The following is a 22,989-nucleotide window of genomic DNA, read 5'->3' as shown; positions in this document are numbered from 1 at the left end:
AGATCCGGTTTATTTATGCTCCATGCAGTGATACATATAACAGCCAAACAAAATAAAACAAGAAAATAAATCCTGGTCAGCTTGACCTCTAACTACACACATAGACTCCCTGTCTAACAACTGGGTACAGCCTTGTGCTGTACCAGTCCCTGCCTTTGTTGTAAAGGTTTTGCCACACAGGCGTTAACTCACCGCACAGTACAGGTGACACACTCCCCAGTCTATACAACACAAAACTGGTTCCAGGATGGAGCATCTCCCTATGCATGCTGGGGTTTTTTGTAGAGGCCTTAATGAGCCCACTTGCTTCAGCTGGGCTCATTAACTCTTCCCCTCTAATTGTAAAAGTCTGCATAAAGCCTGAATCTAGGACACACATATTTACCATCCTGGATACAACCAGGTGACTTCACCTGCCTGCTGCCACAATATATATATATATATATATATATATATATATATATGTATGTATACAACTTCTGGCATACATAATGAGGATATGATATTATTAACCTCATACCATATATGCACTCCATGTTTCCAATATTAAATAATTCTTGCTTTTAATCAATTAATTTTTTGCCTGTTGTTGGGTTCTCGCTGCAGGTGTGACTCACCATATCTTCGGTGTACCCTTACTCGCACCTACCCCCCCGGAGTTTCCTTTTCTGGGGGCAAGGTAACAGTGTGACCTCCCGCGAGTCACGCCAGTGGGTTTGTGACGCTGCCTCCTCTTCCCTCTGGCATCTTGGCAACATATACGGACCAGGTACCACTCAAGATGCGTAAAGGAAATTGAGACATTGCCCTATGGGGGAATCTTATCCGAAGCACTATAATCCATCTTACCTACCTGGAAGTACATTATTGGGTAAACCATTTTAAATTAATATTGGGTATCCCCAACATGTATAACACCGGATTCATTTATTCAGTGTAATCTTGTTTTTCTTTTAACAGACCACCATCTCTGAAGAAGACCCCCTTTGGGGTTGAAACGCGTTAGTTTTATGCTCTCACTGTTATCTACCCATACAGTGTAACATAGATGTGTCTGTTATTTTACTTCCATGTGACATTATATGTACTTTATTTACATGATTTTGTCTGTTATTCAAGTGTTCAGGTGAAGCTCATGTTTGTTTTTACCAATTAATATTAAAATACCTTTTATACTACTCTTATTGGCTTCTATTACTGTCTCTTGCTGCCTAAAAACCCCGTTTGTGGGGGAACTAGTTCTATTTGTATCTACTTGGGGTGAGCAGCACCCTCCTAGCTCTTTACAGCACTGTGTTCTTCTTTGAAAGCCTCAAAATGATTAATAATAATAATGGCCAAAAGACAGACATAGAGAGCAAAAATTGTGGTGACCCTTTACATTGTGGTTAATATAGTGCACCTTACATTGGTGGTCAGACAGGAGATCTATCCACCATTGCCCAAAGAACCTATAGCAACTTCTGAGAGAACCCTAGTGTTGCACAAAACCCTGGTTGAGAAAGGCTGGTCTAGGCAATGTAGTGTTGACTTCTATGGGCAGAATGACATGAGTATTGATGAACCATGGAGAAAGTCGGGAACAACACAAGAGCATGGAGAGATTAAGTGAATTATGACACTTTTTACTGGTATTGTTAGTATGACTACCTAAAGTCAGTCTTAATTTAATCCTCCCATAATCCCAGAATTAAAACATGGTGGGAACAGAGAACAACAAAAAACAAACATACATACCTACTCACCTCACATCGCATTTGTGTGATGCTGCAGCTGACCCCCAATGGCTCTAAGCCCAAGAACTGTGCGATCACATTATCACTGATCATTCAGTTCTTGGAGCTGAGAGAGGTGACCAGTGGCGTCCCGTCCACTAGGGGTGCACGTGTGCCGCCGCCCCTAATTCATGTGTCCAGCCCCCTGATCTACATGCAGGGGCACCGGATGCATAAATTCCAATGGGGGGGTTTAAGCACATGATTAGAGCCAGAAGCTCTAATCAGCTTTAAAAAAGGGTGGTCTTGGGGCACAGAGCACTGTGCTCTGAGCCCACCCAGCTGTGTTACAATAGCAAATGAATATTCGCTATTGTAACACTGACTCTCCTTCCGGCCAATCAGGAAGTGGGTCATGACCCATCACACGATTGGCCGAAAGGAGAGCCGATCGGATTGGCCAGCTGGAGGTCACGGAGGAGAGGAGGGGGAAGACGCACGCAGGGGAACCGAGCAGCAAACAAGTAGTATACATAGTTTTACATTACTACTTTCCTGTCTTGCAGCCCCACCAATAATTTTTATCATCCTGCATACTTCTGATTAGAGATGGCCTTGCGGTTCGTGACGAATTTTGAGCGTCCACGATACGCTAAACCGGCAGACTTCTGGCGCTGTTCGCCCGGCGGACATATGCGTTTACATTGTGAAAGAACTTTGACCCATGATGACACATCCATCATGGGGTACAGGACAGCCAATTGAGACATTTCAGCACATAGACAATTGGACATTCCCCCTACCTTATAAATAGACCTGATCTGGCGGCCATTTTACATTCTGTCTTATGTCAGTGTAGGGAGAGGTTGCTGTGTGGAGCAGGGACAGACTGTAGTGACACAAATCGCTAGCTATTAGGTCCACAAAAGTCCTTTTAAGGACTGGTATAGGTGTACAGTATATAGGGTTCTGGTGCGCTTCTGCTGACTGCTGTGCTGATGATTGCTGAGTGTACTGCTGACCGATTCTGCAGCTGTCTTTTGTCAGTGTAGGGACAGGACGCTGTGTAGAGCAGGGACAGGACACTGTGTGGAGCAGGGACAGTCAGTTTAATCATTAGCTATTACTATTAGGTCCAAAAAGGTCCTTTTAAGGACTGGTATAGGTGTACAGTATATAGGGTTGTACACATATAATATACTTTCTTTCAAATATAGAAAGAATATTATACTTGACTGCTGACCGATTCTGCAGCTGTCTTTTATCAGTGTTGGGACTGAGGGACAGTCTGGAAATCACTAGCTACTAGGTCCACAAAGGTCCTTTTAAGGACTGGTATAGGTGTACAGTATATAGGGTTCTGGTGCACTGCTGCTGACTGCTGTGCTGCTGATTGCTGAGTGCACTGCTGACTGATTCTGCAGCTGTCTTTTGTCAGTGTAGGGACAGGACACTGTGTGGAGCAGGGACAGTCAGTTTAACCACTAGCTATTACTGTTAGGTCCACAAAGGTCCTTTTAAGGAAAAATATAGGTGTACTATTTGGTGTGCAGTACATAGGGGTGTAATACACGTATAAAATACTTGCACATATAGAAAGCATAGTATAGTGCATTTCCACTGTGCAGCATTGTGACTGCTGAGCGGTTCAGCAGCGATACTACAAAGAGTGACAAACGCAATTAAAAAAGAAGTATTGGGGGGGCGTGGCTTGCCTTGAGAGGAGATGGCCACCTAAATCTTTCACTCCGTCAGACCGTCGCCTCATTATACCTTTTAGGGGATTTTAACCGAACGAAAAGTATCTTCGATTATGGGGAATGCCTCCCGGAATACTTTGGCATCCCGTTCCAGATCACCGAGAGGTAGCAGAGGTCAAAATATTCGACAATTACCGGAATTATCGAGGTCTCTCAGGCCTAATATGACCGCTTCCGCAGCGGCCTCCTCACGTTCTCCTCAGGACATCGTTCTCGCGCCCACTGAAGTCAATATGGCAACTAGTCAGTCAGCGACACAAAAACCAACTATACAGGATCTCCGAGCGGTTGCAACGGACATTAAGGATACACTTACCGCTGCCATAACGGATCTCAGACAAGAATTACAGGCAATTACGAACAGAGTGCTGAAGATAGAACAGCAATCCCACAGACAGCACGATTCAATCGTTCGGATATCCCGCACGGTTGATACTCATACTGCTCAGCTGAGGGAGGCTCAAAGACACGTTGAAGATTTAGATAACCGTGGCAGAAGACATAACCTTCGGGTGAGAGGAATTCCAGAGAGTGTAGAAAATGCACAGCTTACTGTTACGGTGTCCTCTTTATTTAACAAATTACTAGACAGGCCTGAAACTGAACTTATAACAATGGACAGAATTCATAGGGCACTTAAACTTAAAGGAAGGGATTCTGAACTACCCAGAGATATCATTTGCTATGTCAATGATTACCAAATAAAGGAGTCCATTCTTAAGCAAGCCAGAATTAAAGGTAAAATAGATTTTGAAGGCAAGCCAATTTCAATATATCAAGATTTATCTGCAATTACACTTAAGAACAGAAGAGACCTGCGCCCTTTATTAGGGATATTACAAGCCAGGAATATACCTTATCACTGGAAGTTTCCATTTGCACTTTCAGCAACTAACCATGGACACACGGCGCTGCTACGGGTACCAGAAGATTTAGATTCATTTTGTAGAATCCTTGATATCCCATATACTGAAGTTCCTAACTGGTATGCTGAATTTAATAGACAATACATACAGGGACAGCCATATATGGAAGATCATATGGAGACCCAACCTACGCACTTCAGACGCCAAAGATCACCATCCATAGTTAGAATGGGACCAAATCCGACTCAACAACATAATTCTTATAGTCCAACATCTGCCCCTCTACCACGGAGAGCACGCAGAGATCGCCAGTGAAAATTATAATGGATAATTACTATAGATCATCAGAATTCATGGTTACACCTTTACCTAAATTTCTGAAATGATAAATAGAGATTTACCCGGAATGCAATTGATATATTTAAAATACCATTAGTACTGTTTGATTTAAAGGAAAAACCATAAAAGTTATCTTCTCTTATATCTAACTATCCCAGTATATATATACGAATAATATTTCACAAACCTCAACTACTCTTCATATACCCCAGGTACTTATTGCTTTTACATCCTTCTCAAAATGACTAACCTATCTGAATTGCCATTAGAAAAATCAACTATGAGTATCTGCTAGAACAGACGATTAACAGTAATGTACAAATACAGGATTTTGCAGATGAAAAAATCCTATGGATCGCAAGTCTTCAACAGCATATGGGAACTTATTACTGAAGATTTTTGACTTTCACAATATACATTACATATAAATGGTATTAAACACGGCCTTCTGATAACAAGATACTTCAGCAAACTGTAGAAAGTTTCTAGCAACAAAGACCCCCATAAGATACTTTTGATCTCAAGACCTTACCCCCAATGCTATACCACACATCTGAGTAGTTGAGAATATATTACTTTAGGCCGCGTACACACGGGCGGACTGTTCGCTCAACTTTGTCCGCTGAACAGTGTTTCAGCGGACAGTCCGCTCGTGTGTGGGGCTTCAGCGGACAGTTTCAGCGGACAGTTTGACAAACAAAGTTTTTCGGAAATTCCGAAAAACTGTCCGCTGAAACTTGGTTTGAGCGGACAGTCCGCCCGTGTGTAGGCCACTTTCGAAATGAGCAAACTGTTCCCGCTCGGAGGAAAGTCTGCTCATTTCGAGCGCGTCTCCAGGTAGGCGGGGCCCGCGAAGGAGATGTCGCGGGCCCCGCCGCCTGGTATGGACTTAAAGGGGAACCCCAACGCCGAAAAAAATCGGCGTGGGGGTCCCCCCAAAGTTCCCAACAGACCCTTGTCCGAGCACGCTACCCGGCCGGCCAGGAAAGGGGGGCGAGCGAGCGCCCCCCCCCCCTCCTGAGCCGTACCAGACCGCGTGCCCTCAACATGTGGGGTGCCTTGAGGAAGGGGGGGCCGCGCGGCCCCCCCACCCCAAAGCACCTTGTCCCCATGTTGATGAGGACAAGGGCCTCTTCCCGACAACCCTGGCCGTTGGTTGTCGGGGTCTGCGGGCGGGGGGCTTATCGGAATCCGGGAGCCCCCTTTAATAAGGGGGCCCCCGGATACCGGCCCCCCACCCTATGTGAATGAGTATGGGGTACAATGTACCCCTACCCATTCACCTGTAAAATAAAAGTACCCAAAAAAAAACACAACACACGAAATAAAATATTTTATTGCACAGCTCCGGGGGTCTTCCGTCTTCGGGGGTCTTCTCGCCGGACTCCTCCGCTATCTTCTTGTAGCTCTTTTGCTAGCGGAGGAGTCCGGCTTTCTTCCTCCCCGCCGCCGGCCTCTTCTCCCGACTTCGGGGGTCTTGTCCCCCTCTTCGGTTCTTCTGCCGGGCCACCGCGCCTTCTTATAGCTCTTTTACAGGCGGTGGCCCGGTCTTCTGTCGCCGCTGTCGCCTTCCGGTCGCCTTCCGTTCTTCTTCTTGTTCTTCTTCTTCTCCAGGAGATGTTGACACGTCGCTCTCTCCGGCCGGAGAGAGCGACGTGTCAACATCTCCTGGAGAAGAAGAAGAAGAACGGAAGGCGACCGGAAGGCGACAGCGGCGACAGAAGACCGGGCCACCGCCTGTAAAAGAGCTATAAGAAGGCGTGGTGGCCCGGCAGAAGAACCGAAGAGGGGGACAAGACCCCCGAAGTCGGGAGAAGAGGCCGGCGGCGGGGAGGAAGAAAGCCGGACTCCTCCGCTAGCAAAAGAGCTACAAGAAGATAGCGGAGGAGTCCGGCGAGAAGACCCCCGAAGATGGAAGACCCCCGGAGCTGTGCAATAAAATATTTTATCTCGTGTGTTTTTTTTGGGTACTTTTATTTTACAGGTGAATGGGTAGGGGTACATTGTACCCCATACTCATTCACATAGGGTGGGGGGCCGGTATCCGGGGGCCCCCTTATTAAAGGGGGCTCCCGGATTCCGATAAGCCCCCCGCCCGCAGACCCCGACAACCAACGGCCAGGGTTGTCAGGAAGAGGCCCTTGTCCTCATCAACATGGGGACAAGGTGCTTTGGGTTGGGGGGGCCGCGCGGCCCCCCCTTCCCCAAGGCACCCCCCATGTTGAGGGCACGCGGCCTGGTACGGCTCGGAAGGGGGGGCGCGCTCGCTCGCCCCCCTTTCCTGGCCGGCCGGGTAGCGTGCTCGGACAAGGGTCTGTTGTGGACTTTGGGGGGACCCCCACGCCGATTTTTTTCGGCGTTGGGGTTCCCCTTTAAGTCCATTCCAGGCGGCGGAGCCCGCGACGTCTCCGTCGCGGGCCCCGCCTACCTGCACACGCGCTCTAAATGAGCGGACTGTTGCCTCGTGTGTGGGCGAGTCCGTTCATTTCAAAAGTTGCGCGGACTTAGTACGACGAACAAAGTTTGCCTTATTTGTCCGCTCAAAAAGTGCCGTGTGTGGGCGTGTTCGTTCATTCAAAAGTTTGAGCGGACTGTTTGACGAACTTAGTTTCGGCAGACAGTCCGCCCGTGTGTACGCGGCCTCACTTGTTTCTGATGCCCTGATAATTATTATTTTTCTTTTTTTTTTTTTTTTTCTTCAGGTGTACTGTTAGGCAGGTTGCCTTTAATTGATTTTCTTTTAATGATATATAGCATTTATAGTTGTATTAACTATTGTTTAACTAATTAACTCTTTATTAGTTATTGAACAGGTTTTCTTTGAACATACTCCGATGATTACAATCGGAAATTAATACATTAGATATTATTTTAGGGTATTTTTGCTCTCCTATATATAGGTAAACTCTAAACCTATGGAAACTCCTAATTAATTTATATGATTTACATAGTCTTATTTTAGCTGATAGTAATCTTTTTTTTTCCCTTTTCTCTTCTCAGGTTCTCTTCTAATAGCAATTTACTTAGATATTCACTTTTATCTATTGTCATAGACAATTAGTTTTTCATGGTTGACCACTATGCTTCGTTAATTATATACTGGTAGACGGATATATAATGGTCATGGTCTTATACTTCTCGTTTCTCATGATTAATTTAGATATATACCCCGTACTACGGATTATATACCCCCAATACACAATATAATTTGCCATTTTGAGGCTCTTGGTTTGATGGTTCCCCCTGATTCATTAATCTCGAAAGGTAATCACGTACCCCACAAAGTGGATTAGTGTTACATACTTTATTATTTCAATTCCAACTGAGAATATCCAGTGCCCTTCCCCGGCAAATATCTATCCCTCTTGTAAATAGGTGAGCGGGATCTCACCTATAGCCGGATTTCCATACAATCCCCTATACTCTAATCTAATCATATTATAACTTGTACCAATAGTTGTATAATAACAGATTTCTGTCACTCAAGCTCAAAATCGACTCAGGTCAATATACCCATTCATTGTCATAATTAACATATCACTTATAGTAGAATTTTTCTCATTTAATTTTGCGATTCTCTAAACTGTGTCTGCTTTTTCTCTGCCACACTCTATTACAAACAAAACAGCAATGATACCTACCTACTCTTCGTCTACCCCCACTTGCCTTAAATTAATTTCTTTAAATGCAAAAGGTTTAAATTTACCGGAAAAAAGGAGCCAATTGCTCTACACTATGAAACGTGACAAAGCGAATATCATCCTACTACAAGAAACTCACTTCCGTACAGGATCGGTACCTAAACTTGAAAACCTATATTATCCCGAAGTTTATCATTCCACGACACCTGAATCTAAAACCAAAGGTGTATCGATCCTATTGGCCAAAAATTGTCCTATACAAATAATAGATAAACTGATTGATGAAAATGGCAGATTTATTTTTCTGAAAGGAACATGCAATGGTCGAAAAATAACGTTAGCAAATATTTATGCGCCAAATAATAAACAAGTACCCTTCTTTAAGACTCTCATTCAAGATCTCACTTCCTTCCAAGAGGGAACCCTAATTCTGGGTGGTGATTTTAATGTTTCCCTAAACCCCCTTTTGGATACCTCAAATGGGACTTCATCCCTCCCATATTCTGCTCTAAAAAGTATTAAAAATGAAATTCAATCCCTATTATTACATGATACCTGGAGATCTTTATACCCTGATTGTAAAGATTATACATTTTATTCTAAACCACTTGATAAATATTCCAGGATAGATTACTTTTTCTTAACTCAGAATGATTTAACTTTCCTTCAAAAAGCTTCTATTGGTCCCATGTATCTTTTAGATCACCATCCAATAATTATTGAATTATCCTTCCCAGAAATCCATCCACGCTCTCCCATTTGGAGACTTGATCAATCACTATTGACTGATACTGATACTATCAAACATGTAGAACCTAGATTGCAACAATACTTCAAGGAAAATGAGGTAGAAGATACCTCACCCCCTATAATTTGGGAGGCACATAAATGTGTCATAAGGGGAATATTCATTGCAGCAGCGGCTAAATGAAAAAAAGAAAAATTAAAACACTTCCAAGAGTTAACTAACCGGATTCTTCAACTAGAGAAAGTCCATAAACATTCGCAAGCTGTAACAGTAATGAATTCATTAATTGAGACTAGAAAGCAACTTCTTACCTTATTAGATAAACAAACTAAACGAAAATTTATATTGACACAAAAAACATACTACGAATTTGGTAATAAAGCTAGCAAAACTCTGGCAAGGGCTTTACAATCAAAAAAAGCTAAAACGACAGTCCATGCCCTTTCAGATACCCAAGGTCGTAAACTACTTAATACTAATGATATAGCTGATCAGTTCAAAAATTGCTATTCTCAACTGTACAACCTTTCTACCCCGAATTCGCCTTCGAAAGATATGCCGAGATCACAAATGATTGCGGATTTTCTTTCAAAATTTGGACCCACTCCCATCACAGCTACCCAAAATCTAGAATTGGATAGACCACTAGATATGGAAGAAGCAAAATATGCACTATCCATGATGAAACCTGGAAAAAGCCCAGGTCCAGATGGATTGAATGTTGGTTATTATAGAGCCTTTAGTGACTTTCTCACACCTATCTTTCTCAAAACTTTTAATACTTATGACACACTCATCACTCCTCCCAGAGACTTAACATCTGCCCACATAACGGTTATCCCGAAACCTGGGAAAGATACTCTGCTTACTTCTAGCTACAGACCTATATCTCTATTGAATGTAGATCTCAAATGGTATGCAAAAATTCTAGCTAACAGGCTTCTCCCACTAATTCCCCAACTAATACACCTAGATCAGGTGGGTTTTGTTCCTGGTAGGGAGGCCAGGGATAATACCCTTAAGGCTCTTAACATTCAACACTATTTATCCACTTCTAAGGAGAGGGGATTCTTCTTATCATTGGATGCGGAGAGGGCGTTCGATAGAGTGGCCTGGGATTATATGACGCAAGCCTTACAAGCAATTGATCTCCCGCAGCGAATGCTTAACTTTATACACATGCTTTATTCTAATCCCACTGCATCGGTAAGGATAAATGGCCACCTATCGAACGCCTTCTCTATTTCAAACGGAACGAGGCAAGGTTGCCCTCTATCCCCCTTGATCTATATTCTTACATTAGAACCTATGTTGAGATGTATTAGGCAAAACCCTGACATTAAAGGAATAAATATAAAAGGCCGTTCCTACAAATTAGCGGCTTTCGCCGATGACATCCTTTTATTCCTTTCTGCACCTCGTATAACACTACCAAATCTCCTTAAATCACTTACATATTTCCAACAACTATCCAACCTCCAAATCAACTTTGCAAAGTCTACTGCTCTGAATATTTCTCTTACATCAACACAATGCAAACACTGCCAAAAAAATTTCCAGTTTAAATGGAATACACACTCTATTACTTATCTGGGTATCAACTTAACCTCCAAAATCTCAGATTTATATATGGCAAATTATATACCCATACTTCACTCCATAATTTCTGACTTCAAAAAATGGTCAAATAATTAATTTTCCTGGTTTGGTAGAGCGGCCATAGTCAAAATGAATATTTTACCTAGACTGCTATATCTCTTTCAAACAGCTCCAATTCAAATACCCAACACATTTTTCACATCATTTCGCACAGCTTGCACAAAATTTATTTGGGGGTCTATACGCCCACGAATAAACTTTATGAAACTCACTTGTCTGAAATTAAAAGGAGGTATAGGTTTACCTGATATTAAAAAATATCAACAAGCATGTCAGTTGACGAGAATCATTGACTGGAATATACACTCTCCCAATAAAGATTGGGTCCAGTTGGAAAATTCTTTGGATTCCATTCCAATTGCTCAAACTCCATGGTTACCAGTTAAGCATATTCCTAAAGTATATAAACTCCATCCTTTAATTAGTCCGTCACTTAGCGCTTTCAAACAAACATGTTCCAAATACCTGCTCTCATCAAATACAGGGCTTATGACACCACTAAAAATGAATCCAGCATTTTTACCTGGAATGTGTTCTACATTTTTAAATGATATCTGGCCACAGTCAACGGTCAGATCCTTGCTTTTCTTTGAAGGAGATAAAATCATCACCTATTCCAAATTACAAGCTTCTATACATCCTAAGTCTTTTCCTCAGGAGACATATTTACAAGTTAAACAATTTCTAGATATAGCATCTAAACGTCCCGATTGGGCCCGAGTTCTTACCCCTTTCGAAAAGATGTGTCTTAAAAAAGAACCACAAAGACATCTAATTTCTTTTTCATATACGTTACTTTTCTCCGACTTGGAATCCACGATTGATGGTAGAGCTGCCCAATGGGGTAGAGATTTATCCCAAAATATCACAAGCAAAGACTGGGAAACGATTCATAAAATTGCACACAAGGGCTCTCTGAATGTATCTGCACAGGAAAATGCTTATAAAATTATATCGAGATGGTATAATACACCAGTAAAATTAAATCGTATATTTCCAACAGTTTCCCCATTATGCTGGAGATGTGGTACAGAACCTGGTTCTCTCCTTCATATTTGGTGGTCTTGTCACAAAATACAACCTTTCTGGAATAGCATACATAAATTTATCTATCATATCACTACATTCAAACTGGAATACACACCTGCACAATTTATGCTACATCACTCCACTAAGCATTCCAGCAAATATATGGGATCTTTACCCATGTACTTAATCTCAGCAGCAAACATGTGTATACCATGTAAATGGCGTTCTTCTGACCCACCTACCATAAAAGATTGGTTTCTTCGTATCCAAAAGATTGCAGAAATGGAGAATCTCATTCACCAATCCAAAGATACTCCTTCCAAATACACTAAAACGTGGTCAAGCTGGATATGTTTCACGTCAACTGACACTTATAAAGATCTGATCAAGTAACCATTATATGTATTTCAGATTAACTTTAGACGTTATTATTCTGGGATGTTCAGGAAGCTGGCTTCCGTTATTACAAACTCAATATAAGTGTATATTATAAATTCTTGATTCTCTTCCGAAAATATTTATTATTTACCTAATTGGAGCAAACATATTTTTCTTCTGTGCTTACAATTTTTGCTTGTAATTTAACTAATGAGTGACAGGCTAGATGACTTTGATAGTAGACTTTCTAGAAACTACAGATTATATCTTTCTTCAATAAGAGTTAGGGGATTTCCTTTCCCCCCCCCTTTTTTTTTATTTATTTATTTTTTATTTTTTATTCCTATCCCCCCTACCCCAATATTTTCCCCCTTTATGGTGACTCTTATGGTCACTTTATGGTGATAGCATACTGCTCTTAGACATTAAATATATTTTGTTTATTGGATTTTTTCTTTTATCAAGATCATTTTGCAATGTTTATATAATTTTTCTTAATTTCTTGTTTCATGATTGAATGTTTGATTATATAAACTCAATAAAAAAGTTATGACAATAAAAAAGAAGTATTATAACTGGTGTGATAGACCAGTGGCCCCCAAAAACGACAGATTGAAGCGCGGTGTTGTATACCTTCTTCCACATATATACTGCACTTCTCTAGAGACTTTTATCACAGGGTCATTTAAAAAATGAAGGCAGAGGAAGAGGCAGGCCCTTCCGCAGGGGTGGTAGGGGTAGGGCAGGAGCAACAGGCTTGAGCCAAAGTGGCATATTGCAGAAGGTGTGTGCGATTACGTCAAAGGATGCACCAGACTTGGTTGAGTGGCTAACTCAGCCTTACTCTTCTCCACCCTCCTCATCCTCTCGATCTGCACCTCTTCTTCACTCTCTGCTGCGTGCACCCCCAAAGACACCACCACCAACACCACCATATACCTTCCACTTGAGTCACAGGAATTATTTTCCGATCCATCACAAGACATTGCCGATGCGCAGCCACTCTTGGCATTGGATCAGGAAGAGGAGGTAGCAACAACCGCCACTCGGCAGTCTGACAACAGTACCCAGATCAGCCCAAGGAGGAAGGAGGTTGGTCCCCGGTGTTGCTGCCTACTCCGAGATCTCTAATTATAGCGGTGGGGAAGGTGACGCCGATGATGACGTGTCTAGTGATGTCACGTGGGTGCCCACAAGAGAGGAAGAGGAGGCGAGTTCAGAGGGAGATATGGACTAGCAGATAGGGAGGAGAAGCAGGCAGAACTTAGATTGCACAGGAGAGACAAAGCAGGCTGCTAATGTATTAGGAGCGAGGCATCAACCATGTACGGTCACATCTGACGCTCCCAGGAAGCCGGCACATAGCTCCGCAGTGTGGGCTTTTTTAACGTGTCCGCTGCTGACAATAGTGTTGCCATCTGCAGCCTTTGCAGTCAACGCATAAGTCGCGGTAAGCCCAACACTCACCTAGGGACGAACGCCTTAAGAAAGCACATGAGATGCCATCACCGAGCCCAGTGGGAGCAACGGATCACACAAAGCCACACTCCAGGCTCTCACTGTCCAGCCTCATCTTCTATTTCTCCTCTCTCCTCACAATTGTCCTCCACTCCACCTTCCATCATGCCACCCTCACGTTTTTCTGGAAAAAGGCAGACTTCCATGGGCCAAATTTTCGAGTGTAAAAAAAATTATGACGCCGGATAACCCTCTTGCCCAACGGTTGACGGCTGGCTTGTCAGAACTGATAGCCCGCCAACTACTGCCATATAAACTGGTGAACTCGGAGGCCTTTAGAAAATTTGTGGCCATTGGAACACCACAATGGAAGGTCCCAGGAAGGAAGTATTTCTCACAGAAGTGCATCCTAGAGCTATATGGCCATGTTCAAGTGCAAGTGAATGTATCTCTGGCACACAGTGTCGGTGCCAAGATACATCTGACCACAGACATATGGTCTAGCAAACACGGGGAGGGAAGTTATATAACTTTTACTGCCCACTGGGTGAACCTTCTGACGGCCGTCAAGCATGTAACCCGTGGCATCCGTGTAGATTTGGTTTTACCACCACGGATTGCATGCAGGCCTGCCTCTTCTTCTCCTCCTCCTACTCCATCCTCCTCCCTCTCCTCCTCGGCTGACTCCTCCTTTTCCGCTGCTAGCGTCTCTTCTGCTGAGCCACCAAAGCTCCCCAGAACCTATTCGACATGCCAGATGAGACGTTGCCATGCTGTGCTGCGTCTGTCATGCCTGGAAGCCAAGAGCCACACTGGCCCTGCACTCCTTTCAGCTTTGCATTCACAGGCAGATCAGTGGCTAACACCGCTCAATTTGACAGTTGGTAAAGTGGTGTGTGACAATGGTGCCAATCTGCTTAGCGCCTTGTAACAGGGCAAAATTGCACACGTGCCATGCATGGCACACATCTTAAACTTGGTCGTGCAGCGATTCGTTGTCCAATACCCTGGGGTCCAGGACATCTTGCGGCAGGCAAGGAAAATCTCGGCCCATTTCAGAAGATCTTACACGGCCATGGCTCGTCTTGCTGACATTCAACGGCAACACAATCTGACGGTCAGACGCCTTATTTTCGATTGCCCGACGCGATGGAACTCAACCTTCTATATGCTTGATAGGCTGCTCCAGCAGAAACGTGCAGTTAACGACTACTTGTACGAACTCTGCAGCAGAACAGGTTCTGGGGAGCTTGGTTTTTTTTCACCGCGCCAGTGGCTGCTCATGCGCGACACATTCAGACTTCTGCGGCCAAACTGGTCAGTCGCAGCCATGGCGTCATCAGTGACATGGTACCTTATGCCTTCTTTATGGATCGTGCATTGCGTTGTGTCATTGATCAAGCCGTGGAGGAGCAAGAGCAGGAAGATGCTACTCTATCTGAGACAAGTCAACAACAGGAATCTGAAGAGGAGTCAGAGGAGGATCGTGCCGGGGCGGATGAGGAGGAGCAAGAAGAGCATGCTTTAAAGCTTTCTGGGATCTCTGTTGTTGTGCGTGGATGGGGAGATTAGAACGAGGAGGACGACATTATCCTGGATGATGAGCAGGAGCCAGTCCACTACACCGCTTCCAGTTTAGTGCAAATGGGGCCTTCATGCTCCAGTGTTTTAACAGGGACCCCGTATAAAAAGCATAGGGGTCAAGGACCAGTACTGGGTGGAAACGTACTTAGACCCTGGTACAAACACAAAATGGCGGAAATGTTATCACCGTCGCAGAGGGCTGTCAGAATGGAGCATTTCCAGGCCTTGCTTCAAGAAATGCTGCATTCTGCTTTTGCGTGCGCTAGCAGAGGAGGAATTCCCACTCCCAGAGAAAGAGTGGGGTGGGGGGTACCAATCCAACAGTGCCTGCAAGAAGAGGGCGGTTTGAAGATGTGTTGGTGACTTCTGATATGAGATCATTCTTTCAGCTGACCCATCGACAGGTGTCATCAGGGAACGCCTAGGCTGACAGGTGTCCAACTACATCGGGTTAACGGCCGATGTGGATGCTCTGAGGAGTGATGAACCCCTGGACTACTGGGTGGGCAGGCTTGACCTCTTGCCAGAGCTTGCCCAATTTGCAATGGAACTGTTGGAACTGTTGGCTTGCCCCTCGTCCAGTGTCCTGTCCGAAAGGACGCTCAGCGCAGCAGGGGGGATTGTGACCGATAAGCGCACTCGCCTAGCTCACGACAGTGTTGACTACCTGACATTTATAAAAATGAATGAGGCATGGATCTCGGAGGAATTCAACACATGTGACCCGTAGACCATGTATATGCATAACTCTATAAACGATTTATTTAATCGAGCACACGGACCTTTTTTCTACCTTTGGCTCACTTCCTTGTACAAAAAAATCACACCGTACTATATGCCCGTACCCTCCTGTTTGAAGAGGTTGAGTGGTGTCATATTTTTGGGTCCTGCAGCGAGTTGCTGGTATCAGTGCTGCTGTCAGTGCTCTCTATCTCGGTGCTACTGTCAGTGCTGGTGTGGTGTCAGTGCTCTCTATCACGGTGCTGGTGTGGTGTCAGTGCTCTCTATCTTGGTGCTGGTGTCAGTGCTCTCTATCTCGGTCCTGGTGTCAGTGCTCTCTATCTCGGTGCTGGTGTGGTCTCAGTGCTCTCTATCACGGTGCTGGTGTCAGTGCTCTCTATCACAGTGCTGGTGTGGTGTCAGTGTTCTCTATCTCGGTGCTGGTGTGGTTTCAGTGCTCTCTATCACGTGCTGGTGTAGTGTCAGTGCTCTCTATCTCAGTGCTGGTGTCAGTGCTCTCTATCTCGGTGCTGGTGTGGTGTCAGTGCTCTCTATCACGGTGCTGGTGTCAGAGCTCTCACGGTGCTGGTGTTAGTGCTCTCTATCACGGTGCTGGTGTCAGTGCTCTCTATCACGGTGCTGGTGTCAATGCTCTCTATTACAGTACTGGTGTCAGTGCTCTCTATCACGGTGCTGGTGTCAGCGCTCTCTATCACGGTGCTGGTGTCAGTGCTCTCTATCTCGGTGCTGGTGTCAGTGCTCTCACGGTGCTGGTGTCAGTGTTCTCTATCTCGGTGCTGGTGTCAGTGCTCTCACGGTGCTGGTGTCAGTGCTCTCTCACGGTACTGGTGTCAGTGCTCTCTATCACAGTGCTGGTGTCAGTACTCTCTATCATGGTACTGGTGTCAGTGCTCTCTATCTCAGTGCTGGTGTCAGTGCTCTCTATCTCGGTGGTGGTGTCAGTGCTCTCTATCTTGGTGCTGGTATTAGTGCTCAGTCTCTAGTGCAGTGTTGGTGTCAGTGTTCTATCTCAGTGCTGGTGTCAGTGGGGGAGATAGCAGCGGAGAAGCCAATCAGTAGGCAGTGCCAGCACCATGGCTTAGGATCACTGGACTGGCACCTCCACCGCAGTGGAGCCCTGCATAGGTGAGGGTAAGGGCCTGGCAGAGGGAGGGGCTCAAGCACAGGTTGGCACACTGGGACACTGGCACAGGACTGAGCTGCCCTGACTGTGGCACTGATCATCTCCTGCACCCCCTTCATAGCCTGCCCTAACCTTGCCTCTCCTCCATGGCCTTCATGCACTCCTGAGTCCTGAATTGTCAAAATTTCACAGATAAAAAAAGAATGCTTGTCATTGTCGATCCCAGATTCACTTAATACTTTTGTTATGTCAGTGTCCATGTGGTGGGACTATGTGTGCACAGCTAGTAAGTATTTTGTGGCTGAAAATATGACCTGTAGGTTTTTAAAGTTCGTCTGCCATTAAAGTCAATGGGGACCGCCGCAAACTTTGCGGTTTCGTGAACTTTTGGCCACGTTCGCGAAACGTCCCGTCGGAAGTTCGTCCATCAATACTTCTGATATTGGTGGATACCTGGTCCCTCACTGTGCTCTGTGGTTCCTTCTGCTGGCTTCTGCATCACTGCTGTATTCGGTAGGGATGTAGAGGCCAGCTTTTGCAACCAAGGGACGCACAAGGGTTGGATTCAGAAAATGTTTATTTTTTCAAGACAGTGAAATTGGGCTGGGTGGGCAGCAGGGCAGATGGATAAGTATTACTAGTTTATTTTGTAGGGAGTGCATGTCTTGAATTTTTAAATCTAGTGTCAGAGTAATTTTAATGACGTTATCTTTTGTAATGTCTATAAGTCAAAATAGGATATAAGAAATATTCATGGCTTTTAACCCACATTTTTTTTTGCCAAAAAAAAGAATTGCAATGATTTCAAATATTTAGTCATCTTTTTTGTGCAGTTTAAAAAAAAACATATTTATTTTTATTATAGTTTTAGTAATAATTAGCTTTATTCATAGACAACAATTAAAATGACTGACATTGTTAAAGTAGAACTAGAGTCATCATACAAATGAACTAGTACATTTACATAATCTTAGGTTATATACACTTACAAAAGGTTTTTGCTTGACTGTGATCTGCAGCATACCTGAGACAAGAAATATTTTATTTGACAGCTTATTTGAAATTGCAGCAAAACATTTATGAAAAATTGAGGAATATTTCAGTGGTGGCCAAGCTGTGTATTGTGTAAAGTCTACTTGGCTTTGTTTCCTATGACAAGCCCGATACTTTTATTTCTCCTCATTTGATTCTGTCGATCCATGACTTTAGGAAACCTAAAATACAATGACAACATGAATAAAGATGGCCATAGGACACAAAAGTTAGAAATACCCTGGGGCTGAAAAATTACAATTAGTGATTTCTGTTCACAATTTTCTGAAAAGTATGTGAAAATCTGAAAAAAAAGTTCCTTATGATCGGTCAGCCCTGCCAACAGTTGATATTAATATAATGCAGCCTTCCTCAACCTTTTCAAAACAGAGGAAACCTGGAAATACAATTTCTGATATCAGGGAACCACTGCTAAAAATGACTATATTTAAACCTCATGATACATTAGTGTGGTGATCAGTGGTAGGATGCTCCTTACACTTGTGGTCATTGAGAAGAATTACCCCCTTAGAGATTGCTCAAAGAACCCCTAGGAACCTCTGGAGGAAGCCCAGTATTTCAAGGAACCCTGGTTGAGAAACCCTGACCTAATGTGTAAAGACCTATGCATGTCAAGGCAACAGGTTTACTTCAATGATCAACACCACCCCCCCCCCCCCCCTCCATCCCCAAACTGCTCACTCTTTCCTCACACACACAAACACATGTATACTCACCATACCTTCACTCCCCCCCACTGCTCTATTTGCCTGCCTGGATAAAATAAATATGCCTGGTACTTCAGGTTAAAAGAAAGCATGAGAACCACTCCTCTTCCTTGTATGATGCAGCGCTGAGTTTCATAGAGCAGGGGTCTCCAAAGTACGGCCTGTGGGTCACATCTGGTCTGCTGCAAGATTTTAGCTGGCCCACAGTCAGTGGCGTATCCACAGGATTAGTGCATAGACTGAGTATTCAGATCAGTTGGTCTCTGCCTCTGATGGGGGCCCTGATGTGTGTGCGGTGGGCGAGGGGGGGTCAGCACTGATAAGAACCCTGATGAGCCCTGATACGAAAGACTCTGATATGGTGACTCTGATGGAGACCCTGATGTATGGAGGAACTCTGATATTGAGCTTGATATTAGGGGGGCTCTGTTGTGATGGGGGCTTCTGATGTTAAGTTTTTTCTTGCCATCCCTTTATTTGTTCATTTAAAGAGGAAGCAAACTCTCCCACTCTGATTCTTCTATTCATTTAGTCCATTATAATAAGTAATTATCAAATTATAGCCACTGTAATCCAGCCCAAATCGCAAATGACTTAATGTTTAAAGAAACTTTAAAAAACGTATTTCCAGGGGTAAGGCAGCGCCATCTTAAGTATTGTTTTCTGAGTCCACAGTAGAGTGTATTTCCGCCCTTACATTGAGCACTTCCTGTACTGTTAACCAAGCCTTCTTCTTAATCCAACGTTTCTATGGCAACCCTGCTTCCCTGCTCATAGCTGACTTGTTTTATTACATAGTACATAGCCAATTATCTAGTGTTTGTCTATGTCAGTCTTATTAGCTTCAGCTGATAAGACTGCAGTAATGCTTTAAGATGAATGTAAAGAAGTTATTCCTGCGCCTAATCAGGAAGAAATATAGTTTTTGTACCGCTGCACACACTGAAAAAAAGGGTACTTGAACCCCAATTAAGGATCAAAAAAGGCAAACAGTAGTGGTGCGCGGTACTAAAATTCCCTAATCTAGTACCGCGCACCACTACTGTTTGCCTTTTTTAATGCTTTAAGATGCCTTTTTTTTCCACTCCATGTGATGTCACATGGTCACATGGGGTGTAGGAGGAAGCTCTGAGTGATTATGCAGTCTTGTGAGATTTCAGTCTTGTGCCATAGGAAGTACTGATAATAGATAGACAAGCACACAGAGTGTGCCGTAAATCATGGGAGATATGGGCATGCTCTGTGACGTCATTCTAAAGAACAAAAAGTATTACAACAATACTATGCAAGTAAGGAGATATCTACAAGCAGTGTTCATTAGGGTTTTTTATGCTGATTCACATGGGACAAAGTTGTGAGGGAGAGTTTACAACCACTTTAAATTGTATTAATTAATTTATAAATCTGATTTGGAAAAGGGTCCTTTGCTAATTTGGTGCAATTCTGTCCCCACAGAATATGCAAACCACATCCAAATAGCATCCAAGTTGCATCACATAATCATATTGAAAGTCAAATCAAAATCTGATTGCAGCAGTGTGAACCTTGCCTGCATCCTTAGCTCTATGCAAGTTTTGACTAAAACAAACTTCCAAAGGCTTCCTGTGTTTTCTTCTGTGGGATTATGGAATGGCAGAGAAGTGAAGGAACGTTAAAGCGATAGTAAACCGCAGTTAAAGAAAAAAATCCCTCTGCAATGGCAATGTCATAATGTGCTAGTATACATCGCATACTAGCACATTATGAGAGACTTAGCTTAAAACGAAGCCCTCCAGTGGTGCGCTGTCACCGCTGAGAGGGCTTCCACCGTCACCCGAGCTTCCTTCCCGGTTTGCTGCCTCCGGCCAGGGGCGCAATATCATCAGTCGATGGCATCGCAGGAGTCGCTATTTATGGCACAGGCTCTGAAGGTCCGGTATTCAGAGCGCATGCACCGGTGATGTCACCGGCTGCATGCACTCTGAACATCTTTTAAACAGTGCAAGTTTAGGAGATATTCAGAGTACCTACAAGTAAGCCTTATTTTCGGCTTAACCACTTCAATACAGGGCACTTAAACACCTTCCTGCCCAGACCAATTTTGAGCTTTCAGCGCTGTCCCACTTTGAATGACAATTGCGCGGTCATGCTACACTGTACCAAAATTAAATTTTTATAATTTTTTTCCCACAAATATAGCTTTCTTTTGGTGGTATTTGATCACCTCTACGGTTTTTATTTTTTGCGCTACAAATAAAAAAATACCCAAAATTTTTAAAAAAATATGTTTTTTTTGTTTCAGTTTCAAAACTTTGTAAATAAGTAAGTTTTCTCCTTCACTGATGGGCACTGATGGGGCTACACTGATGGGCACTGATAAGGCGGCACTGATGGGCACCAATGAAGTGGCACTGATGAGGTGGCACTGATGGACACTGATATGTGGCACTGATAGGCGGCACTGATGGGCGGCACTGATGGGCGACACGGATGGGCGACACGGATGGGCACTGATAGGTGGCACAAATTGGCACTGATAGCTGGCACAGATTGGCATGGATGGGCGGCACAGATGGGCATGAATGAGCGGCACAGATGGGCATGGGTGGGCACTGATAGGTGGCACGGATGGGCACTGATAGGCGGCACAGGTGGGCACTCATAGGCGGCACAGGTGGGCACTCATAGGCGGCATTGGTGTTATACTGTACTAATGGATGCCAATCAGTGCCAAACAATAATGCATGCCAATCAGTGATGCCCATTGTGGGCACTGATTGGCATCCATTATGGGCACTGATTGGCATCCATTGTGGCACTGACTGGCATCCCTGGTGGTCTAGGGAGGATTACCTTTTGCTGGGCATCCCTGGTGGTCTGGTGGCATCCCTGGTGGTCCAGTGTGGGCATCCTTGGGGGGGCTGTGCTGATAATCGATCAGCACAGACCCCCCCTGTCAGAGGAGCAGCCGATCGGCTCTCCTCTACTCGCGTCTGACAGACGCGAGTGAGGAAAAGCCGATCACAGGCTCTTCCTATTTACACTGTGATCAGCCGTGATTGGACACGGCTGATCACGTGGTAAAGAGTCTCCGTCGGAGACTCTTTACCGAGATCGTAGTTGCTGGGTGTCAGACTGACACCCCGCAACAACGATCGCCGCGATGCGTGCCCCCGGGGGCGCGCAGCGGCTCATAATCCTGATCACGTCATATGACGTCCGATCAGGATTATGCAACCACTTTGCCACCGTCAATTGCCTATAGGGCGGGTGGCAAGTGGTTAATAAAAAAAATCAATATACAGTGCTGCACTCCAAAATTAGAGTGCTACAGTATTAAATATAAAGTGCTATATCTACTAGATCATATTCATGTGGAAATAATCATTAAATACATACATAAAAAGACAATGCATAAAGAATCTACTATGCAAAATAATAAATGAGTGATAAGTATTCCATGTGAAATAGATAAAAAATTCCTTCAATATAGTGCGTGCACCAAAGACAATATAAATCTAAACGTAAAGCACAGCCCGCATACGTGAGCGCAGCGTAGGAGCAGGGCTGGCATGAAGACAGTGGACTGCAGCGATTGGCTGGGGGGCGGAGTCAGCGCAAGGACGTGTGCGCGCTCTACGCCCCGGCGTCAGTGGAAGCTGAGAAGTTAACAGAGGAGGATGGCGTCTTCACTGGGGGACCTTGTCCACCAGCTATGGGCCGCGGCGGCGGCTAACAGGGAGCGGTGGCTCCAAGAACAGGTGGCGGCTGCCCTCGGGGGGGACCCGGACAGTGCAAGAACGGAGGGGGAAGGCTCGGCCCGGGCGCGGCGGTCCCGCCCGCCGGCCAGGTTCTCCCCTGATTACCCCAGGGCTCCAACACTTCGCCATGCGGAGTCCGCTGGCCCCGCCCCCTACGAGCCGCCCGCGAAACGGCCAGCCCGGCGGGCAGTGGAGGCCTCGGGCCGCGGATGGGGGGTTGGGCGCAGCTCAGTGGGGTAGGTGGCCGGTCCGGCGCCGGCCTCCATCAGCGCGGCTGTCCGCCGCGAAGAGGATCCGGGCCTGTCTCGTAGCGCAGCCGCTGCGGGGGCGGGGCTACGCCGGCGGAGGCAGTTCCGTGCTGCCGGAGGGACTGCGTGGGTGACGGAGGACGAGAATCCTGTGGAGCGGCGGCCGCCATGCCACAGTGAGCCCACGGCTGCAGAGGCGC

General features: G+C 44.9%; 1 protein-coding gene across 1 annotated transcript in view; it reads right to left on the bottom strand.

Moving 5' to 3' along the window:
- Positions 1–17,906: 17,906 nt before the first annotated feature.
- The window catches only part of LOC143982681 (bile acid receptor-like), a 132,064-nt gene continuing 126,981 nt past the window's right edge, over positions 17,907–22,989 (bottom strand). The window contains exon 12 of the mRNA XM_077481607.1: positions 17,907–18,255. The gene's annotated coding sequence lies outside the window, so the exon portion shown is untranslated. The remainder of the gene's footprint in view (positions 18,256–22,989) is intronic.

This window comes from Lithobates pipiens, unplaced genomic scaffold (genome assembly GCF_037356315.1).
Source record: "Lithobates pipiens isolate NorthernLeopardFrog02 unplaced genomic scaffold, aLitPip1_a1.2 Scaffold_16, whole genome shotgun sequence".
NCBI lineage: Eukaryota > Metazoa > Chordata > Amphibia > Anura > Ranidae > Lithobates > Lithobates pipiens.
The sequence above is the reverse complement of the archived record's forward strand: the minus strand, read 5'-3'. Positions and strand labels throughout refer to the sequence as shown.